Here is a 9,243-nt window from a genome sequence, read left to right on the forward strand (position 1 = left end):
TCTTCTTCTTCTTCTTCTTCTTCTTCTTCTTCTTCTCCTTCTTCTTCTTCTTCTTCTTCTTCTCACAATGGGACTGGATACAATGTGAGTGATTGCAGGCCTTTGTCTAGACCCGTTCAAGCTTGCTCTTTTTTTAGTCTGCGAAAATTGCTCTTTCTCTTACTTAAAACAAATTCATTGATGGTTTAGCTTTTAATTTTAGTAAGGATTGTACGGCACTTGCAACAGGTTCAGGTCATAATATAAGTATCGGAGACTAGAGAACTTACTAGAGAGAAATACACAAAGTAAAGAAGTGATGGATAATGACGAAAGGTGTTTGATAGTAAAGAGGGGGGAAAAAAAGAGCAAACCACACCAGAGCTCCAGCCAACCACCCACCCACCCATTCAGTAAAAGGGAAACTGTGGACTTCTATACTTAAATAAATAAAGAACAGCAGCAATACTTTTACCCGACAATGAAGTTCATCCCGTAAAACCCTCAGTTTGTGAAGACAAAACAGTAAAGAACAAAGCGGACCAGCTCGTGAATACAAACTCTTCACCAGGTGGGAGTTCTGACTTTTGTTATCAAAATAGAGAGCAGAATTATTTTTTCACGACGTGCCGAGTGTAAAGGAATTTGCCATTCTAGTCTGGCCCGGTGTGGGTTGAGCACTTGTCGAGGCAAACTGTTCGAGTTCGTTTTTGTTTCATGGAATGATGCGAACGCAAATAAGATCGATTCTCATAACGGTTGAGAATTTACTCCCACTTCCCTCCCCATTCTCATCCCCTCTTATATGCCCCCCGCCCCCCATCTTCACACTCACACCACTTCTTTTTACGTTTGTCAATTCTCATCAACCGATGATTTGTATTTAATTCTAACCTTCAGACATGGGGTTTGGGTTGACAATCTTTTACATGTAGGCGTTCTACATCCGCATCGACACAATTTAGATGATTTAGGAAGCGGTGTCCGCCGAACCTTCCAGGACCAAACAAGACGGAGAGGGATACAACGTCCAAACTGAATGACCGAGATAAGCCTCCTCGATAAAAAAAATTCTTCGTACACGGGAATAGAACTGAGGTCTTTTGCATTCTACGGAGGAGCGTATAACCTTTACACTACGACACCAGTGGATTTGGGCTAATAATAACTGTTTCTTGTTTAGTCAGAAAGATATTCCAAATTGTTAATACAATTACATTTTTTTCGTATTTGGGGTGAAAGACTACAGTGCGGTCAACAATTCATGGCGCAATCTCATAGACAAATATCTCCTCAACTATCGAACATTAACTCTCCAATTTTTGAACAGTGACTTGTATCAATTTGTCTTTAAAATACCTGTTAGCTATATTCTAGAAGATTCCTTAATAAATACTAATAATAAATCCCAGTGGGTGGTTTCTACTAGGGGGAGTCAAAAAGTTATACAAGATGTTCGTTATTTTGCAAAATTTTGCATCAAATTTAATGAAATTCAGTTCACAAGTACTTGCTTATATACTTTTGAGCTCAAACTGTTAAAATTCAAGTTTCTTTAATTTTGGCACGAATGCCGTCACATCAAAATGGCTACCCTTTTGGAGGTCTGTCAGAGGTAAAGATCAGTGATTGTTTTCCTTGTTTTAGAAGGAGAATCCACGGATAACATCCAAAAGAGACTTCAGAATGTTACAAGGACCAAGCTCTAGATTTTGTCACTGTATATAAATGGGTCAGACGTGTAAACAATGAACTGGAAGAAGAGGAAGAGGTGCGCATGTGCTTGTCAGACAGGCATCATCCCGAGGAGTCAGCCGGACAAATCATGGCAACTGTGCTTTGGGACGTTCATAGTGTACTTCTCACAGATTTTTTTGACCACGAGGAGCAACTGTCAATTCTGAACCCTACACTGAAACATTGAAACGACTGAAAGCGATAATTCGACGAGTCAGACCAAATTTGAACGTGAAAAGAGTTTTTTTTTCTCCATGGCAATGCCCGCCTGCATTCGGGTACCAGAACAAGGGAGACAATCACCCCGTTTATGTGGAAAACACTGCCACACTCAACTTATTCTCCGGATTTCCGCTCCTTCAGACTTCCACCTTTTCGGTCCTAGAAAAGAACCATTCAGAGGTCAACACTATGGAAACGATGGAGAAATCAAGACTGCTGCTATACCCCTACGACCAACCTGCTCAGTTTTACGCAGCTGGCATGTGAGGACTTACTAAAAGGTGGACAGTGACTATTGAACGAAATGGAGACTATGTTGAGAAATAAAATTCTGATCCTCAGATGCTCCCCTTCAATTTAAGGTATGATAGCTGCCAGTCTGTTCTTTTTTCTTTAAACTATAAACGATCTCGCATTACTTTTTGACTCACCTTGGTATGTTTATTGGACGCCTATTTTGAGAACTTTTAGTGCAAAAAAGTGTTCACATAAAACTAATTTCTTGTTACTAGATTCTAGTTTTACCACTAAAAAGTGTCACTGCATGAGCTGTGACGTAGGCCGTATGTGTACGTTAAATGTGTGTGAAAAGCGGGAAGTGGTGTGAACTATTCCATTTTCCGCGTGAAGGAAATTTGTAGTAGATCTATTTTATATAAATTTATGAAGAATTTTTAAATCTAGGCTCAATTGTTGTGGAAAAATATGATTCAGTTAAGACAAATTGATACAAAATGTTGTGCAAAATATGGGTGACATTGATTCACCTGATAGAAAGATATTTGAGGATAAGTTGCGCCACAAATTTTTGACCGCACTATAGTATAGGCTCTTCCGCCCGACTCTAACTGGACTACCCTTTAATGTTGTCAAGGAAAATAGAGGCTCAGCTCAGTATGAAGGAGTATTCTGACAGATAATGACATAGACAGAATAGCTTGGCGCCTAATTTCACCCTCTTTACGGCCTTTCAAAGTAAAAAGACCCCCCCCCCCCAACAAAAAAACAAAAACCTTTTCACCTCAACCCCTAACCCAGGTAAGCGTAAGTGGGTAAAAGTAAAACTGTTTTACAAAACACGAAGAGAAGTCGAACTACGCTTGCTTTCGATTCCTGGATATCGGTGTTTTATTGGCATAAGCCGACAAAAATAGATGGCTTTTGCAGTCGTCTAAGTTTAAGATCGAATCTGCTCTCTAAGGTAAACTTCACTCTTAGTATATTACGGATGGTAAAGGAATACAGTTTCACTTTTGTATGCGGCCAATTTAGTATTCCAACTCTTCAGTAGCATACATTTTCCTGTAACTCCGCTTTCATTTAACTAATTTGCATAGAATAAACGCCAAAACTGAGTAGAAATTAATGTTCCACTCTATAGTTTAATTGTTTATAGATAACATGAATTGGCAGGATTTTCGTAGTTTTTTTTTTGCTTTGTTTTGTTATGGGCGAAAACTACCGAGCGGTGCCATGTCCCATGTGAACTAGCACGCCGTATAGTTAGAGTTAACGAGAGTACAATTTTATCACGACGCCATTGAATCATGCGTTCGTCAATCTTTTAGCAAAGGGAGTAATTAATATCATCTTAAAACCTGTTTATTTGTCTTGCTTTTGGGGGAAAAATGACAGTCAATCTTGAGTTGAAGTTGAGATGTTTGCTATAGAAGGAGATGGGGGGTCGCCTGGTGTCAGAGATAAAATATGCGAGAAAATGGTCGCCAAAGTTTAATGACTTCCGAAGCTTACAATTGCTATGCCTTGGTTAATGTTTTTCCAGTAAAATGAAGATATGAATGTGCTTTTACAGGGCGTAAAAGGTGTAGAGTATAAAAATAATTTTTACATAGATTTTTTAAAATTCAACAGAAATTGCCTGACGAGCGGGGTTTGGGGGGGGGGGTGTCATTTTTCTTCGATTTCATATATTTGAAGAGCGCCTGGTTTCACCACGATGCCGTGCAATTAACATCGCAGGCATGTCTGTGTCGGATTACCTTCATCACCAAGGCGTGGCTCTATTTAGAAAGGGGTCTGCGTGACGGAGCTCGCTATCTGTTTCCGGATTGGGTCTTTCTGATAGCCTCGTACAGGGACCGTAAATACCATTGGCCTCGTAGTCTGTAGGTTATGAGGGACTAATCAGTTAGTTTTGTCGCACGTTACCTTCAAGTTTGCTTGTGGTGCACTCTTAAGTTCCACATAATCGCTACCTGTTTCAAGTATTATGTATTCTGAAACCATAGGCTTGAATCATGATTTATGCTAGACCAAACACAGTCAAGGCCACCTCTTTTTGCTCTCTAGGAAAACCTCACACCATGAACGCGCAAATGAAGAACAAAATAGCAGTCTGGTTATAGTTGAGTATTGTGTGCGCAACATTCCTTCCTTGTCCTGTATAATATATGGTTTCAAACATGGTGCGCTTCGTGGTGAACCGGAATTATGCCAGAGTGCAGAGTCTTGGATATCATAATACAAGTCTATAATTGTGCCCGTGACACACTCAACCACTGAAGGCATTTTCAACAGAGCATTGTCGACCGCCGAAATCTCTGGTTTGGAGAACATCTCGTATTAAGGAATTTCTACCTGGCGTCATAATGCCAAATTGGAAAAAGAGCGTAGAAACTGTGCTTTTGCTTCGGTTACGCCAAATTTCTAGAAATAGTCGATGGGCACGACAGGTACATGGTCTATAAGCACTGCTCAAAATGTGTCTGTAACACCATTTCTATTAACTTGGCGATTAATTTACATCATATGTGTGCTATTGCAGTGCTCGTCAAAATAATGAAATTGAAGAAACCGACATTTTCCCGCCCTTTGGACAATAATTGTCAATTTTCTTTTCATGGGCTCAGCACCTTTTATGTCTACTTAAAACACATTTCTGAATGGATTCTAAAACATATTATTGACAAAAAGTAAAAGCACAAAAATGTAAATTTGCAGTTTCCCAGGACACTCAAGCTTTAAATTTGAAAGTCAACAAACCTTAGCAGGCGTTTTCTCGCTAATTTTGCCCTTAACACCAGCGACCTCGACTTCTACTCAAGATAGATGGGTATTTTTCCTCCAAGAGCAAAACATGATCAAACTTTAAGATATGCCCAAAAATGTACGAGCGCCTGATTTCACCGCGTTGTGTATATTTATATATATAATCGTGGTCTTTGGAAAGCCAGAAAATATTTCTGTTTGTCTCGAAGGGGCACGACGATTTTAGATTAATTACGCGTACTCTGTGCATATCACATACGACGACACTAAGCTGCTTTTACTGATTGACAACAACCCCCCCCCCTCCGTCCGTACTTGAATTAATGTAAAAGCTATGTAGCCCCATAAAGAGTGGAGACCGCTGATATGCGGACTAAGTCAAGTGAGCTTCAGACAGAAGACTTAATTAAAATGTTACTTTTACCGTAAGTTGGTTAGATTTCGGACGATACTTTCCATCTAGACCCAGGCTAAATAAGCGATTTGACAACTTAGCAAGTCTCAAAATTTGTGACCAAAAAGCTGAAATTAATAATAATAATAATAATAATAATAATAATAATAATAATAATAATAATAATAATAATAATAAGAGTAGCTAGGCGCTTCACGCTCAAATCAACGTTTCATTGATACCGGCTCATTCAACATACAACAATTCTTTCAAATACACACTCGTAATATAAAAAGAACATATGCACAACTGCCGGTTAGTGGCATTCTTTTTTGGTATCTTTTTTGAGAAGGGCATCCACGGATAGAATTATGGACTTTGAGCAATTTCTCGGATTACACAGTTTTTAATTTTGTCTCGCCTGGTCTTGTTTACTGCTTTTCTAAGGCGTCGCATTTCGCAAAGAATTACAACATGTGAAATGCGATGCCTTAGAAAAGCAGTAAACAAGACCAGGCGAGACAAAATTAGAAACTGTGTAATCCGAGAAATGGTAGGCACAAATGATGTCATGCATCACATCCAACACCAACAAATCAAATGGTTCGGGCACCTCCTACGACTACCAACATACCATCCAGCACAACGTGCCTACCTCCAAAAATTTGATGGCAACAAGGCTAGAGGGCGACCGAGAAAGACCTGGATAGATGGAGTCAGGGAAACATTAAACACCCACGGCATCCCCCTGACCCAAACTCTCCGGCTGGCGACAGAGAGACGTCTCTTTCTTCCCGCGACTCCCAAAAGGGTATAAGCGGCGGATAAAAGTAAAGTAAAGAGCAATTTCAGGTAGGTTACTTTTGCCACCTTTAATCAACACGGCAACGTTTGTTTGAACGTGAATTTCAACCTCGATATCCTTTATGTATGCTAATTTTTTTATATTAATGACACACAACAGTTTTAAAATGATACTAATATAATGAATGTCATTTATAATTTATTCTGTTTTCACGGAGGTCTCTTCTGTGAAATGTGTATGTTTTATGTGATGTGCGCCAATGGCATTGAACACTGAATAAAACAACTACCTCTCTGATGTATAGCTTAAAATGATTGACTTTGAGCAATTTCAAGTGGGTTGCATTTGCGACCTTTAATCAATGTGATATATTTCGTTTGAACGAGAATTTCACCGTTGATAATATAGAATTATTGACTTTGAGCAATTTCAGGCAGGTTACTTTTGCCACGCTTATCCATTGTAGCATATTTTGTTCAAACTTACCCTCAATACCCTCCAAAGCAACCAAACTTTTAGCATTTTTGGGGGGTCAAGTCCAGTTGAAAATGCCCTGAGGTAAGGGCAAAACTAACAATAAAATACGATATTTTACAAGGTAAAAGTTGGGGGGGGGGGGGGGCGTACACCCGACAGGCAAATAATATGTTAATAGGAAATAATATAAACAAGTAGCTAAAAATGTACTCCCGGTTTTCCTCGGAAGAGGTAAAAGGTTACATTACCTTATCATAAAATGAATTCGTGCACGTGAGCAAAAAAAAAGCCACCCAATTTATATGAAAATGCACCCCCGTTATCATAATTCCACATACACACCTGCATCAAACCTGTAACTGTAATTTTACTTAGCCTACCTATAATGCTACACATACCTACATACCTGAGCCAAATTTATAGACTAATAACGGGAGGAGTTACGCTGAGGTCACTGGGCAAACTATACAAGAGTTAGGGTTAGGGTTAGGGTAGGGTTAGGGTATACCCTGCTCAAAATATCCCCTCTTTTGTGTGTTGTTAGTCGACCGGCCCTCTTCGGAAATCCTTTCCGAATAACTCCAATTTTATTTTCACAAAACTATAATTTCAACAATGTTAACAGCGGACAAAAATAAATTTCCTTTACCATTAATGAAACTTAAATAACAATGGAGGAAACAACATTAATCGTACGCCATCCAAGATCAGGAATGCTTTACCCAGTAGTGTTTAAGAGAGATCACATATTTTTATTCATTCAAATGCCAGCTAAAATTATTTCAGTTTCTATTATCACAATACGTCTTTTACTACTACTACTACTACTACTACTACTACTACTACTACTACTACTACTATTATTATTATTATTATCATCATCATCATTATTATACCATCATCATAATTCTACCCACTACTGTGCCAAACCTATAATAACTTATAAAAAGAAAAAGCAAATGTTCCTATTTATTACTAAAAAATAGTTTTGTCTCTTTCAAGCTTGCACAAATAATATGAGCTTGCTTAATTGATGGTTAGCTCGTAAAGAGGCAGCTTGCTTCAATCTCGTTTACTGGGGTCAACATAGGATTGGGATACAGCATTCCAGTAGAAAGGCGGAGGCAGTCGATTTAATAGATTTCCACAGTCGGGAATCGAACTCGCGTCTCTTTTCAACAACAGCGAAGACCCAAACCATTATACAACGACCTGGGGCATCTACACGTGTGATTAATTTTTCATTCAGTGAAGTCTGATGGGGAACTTTGCAGAGGATTTCTGACAACAATATGTGAAAAAGCCAGAATAGAATAGATGACAGCTTTCTTTATATGATTTATTATCAGCTACCGGATAATTTAGAAAATTTACTTTCGTGTTAAATTGTGGTGTGATCTAAATCTAAGTCCCGACAACATAATATCCATCAGCCCATCGCCGTAGATACATTTCGATACGGTCGATATATATTATCGAAGGAAAAAAATGCAACAAACAAACAAAAAAACAACTTTAGAGGTCCTCGTTATGTCTGTCAGTAAATCCAGTTCAACCAAAAGAAAGTAAAAAAAGTAAAATTCCAACACATTTCTTGTTTAGAAAAAGAAATGTGAGACCTCTATGTCTAGATTTGAAACCTATTCTGGAGTTCGAGATCAGCGCCTTTAGCTGTCACTTGAAAGTTTTCGACTTACAGTTGTGGATTACAAGCACTTTGAGACGACTTATTTGAACAATAAAAGAAACTGCACAATAAATAAAGCAAATTGAATCAAAAGCCAGTGGCTTACATAAAACTTAAAAAAGACTGGATTTCCCTGTCATAGTTAAGACTATTAGTCTGCTGGTATCAGTCATAAGTCACACCCACCCCAAGCTCGATGTCAAGAACCATTGCTCGCACGAAGTGTGTTAAAGGTTTTTGGGGAGAGTAATCAGGCCGAGTAAATAGAGCATGTTATTTCTAAATAGGCGAAGTACAATTTCGACTTTTTCCATTGTAAGTATTTGATGTAAAGTTAAGTTCTCTTGTACAGTTAGATCTAGATCTAGATGTATATAAAAATGATACAGAAATAATCCCATAATGATAGTGAACACAAAAAAAAAAAAAAAGCACAAAATAAAACAAATTCAGTCGACTTTTATTTTACCTTGTTCGGGTCGCCCGTGGAATGTGAACCTACAGGTCAATAAATCGTGGCCTGTGTGCGCGCACGAAAACCCGTGGTCCCATAGACACGCTCGGCAAAATAGTGGCAAAAAGTACACGGGTTGCTTGCTGACTTTACCCCCAACAACCACCACCTCACTGGCGCGGTGTGTCTCGTGTCTACTACCACTGTTGCTGTGCGTTCGACCACAACGACCAGGACAGCGAAGGGGGAACTGGTACGTGCTCTTTTCTCCCGAGTCGTGTTGCCTGCCGCCCATTTGTTGACACAGCACCGGGCACCACGTACGGGAGCTCCATAGTGACTTTGACCTACTTGCAATACTTGCATGTATGTAGGAAGACACGCAAGCACGCAAAAGTATACAGTATACGCATTCGTAACATACATAGACACTAAATGGAATCTCTCTCTCTCTCTCTCTCTCTCTCTCTCTCTCTCTA

The 9,243-nt window shown here is 39.1% G+C and overlaps 1 protein-coding gene across 1 annotated transcript in view; it reads right to left on the reverse strand.

Moving 5' to 3' along the window:
• Positions 1-9,076, reverse strand: part of LOC101851768 (transmembrane protein 45B) — a gene marked incomplete in the record, with an annotated part of 24,102 nt that extends 15,026 nt beyond the window's left edge. The window contains 1 exon segment of the mRNA XM_013088632.1: positions 8,780-9,076.
• Positions 9,077-9,243: the final 167 nt, after the last annotated feature.

This window comes from Aplysia californica, unplaced genomic scaffold (assembly GCF_000002075.1).
Source record: "Aplysia californica isolate F4 #8 unplaced genomic scaffold, AplCal3.0 scaffold00777, whole genome shotgun sequence".
Lineage (NCBI taxonomy): Eukaryota > Metazoa > Mollusca > Gastropoda > Aplysiida > Aplysiidae > Aplysia > Aplysia californica.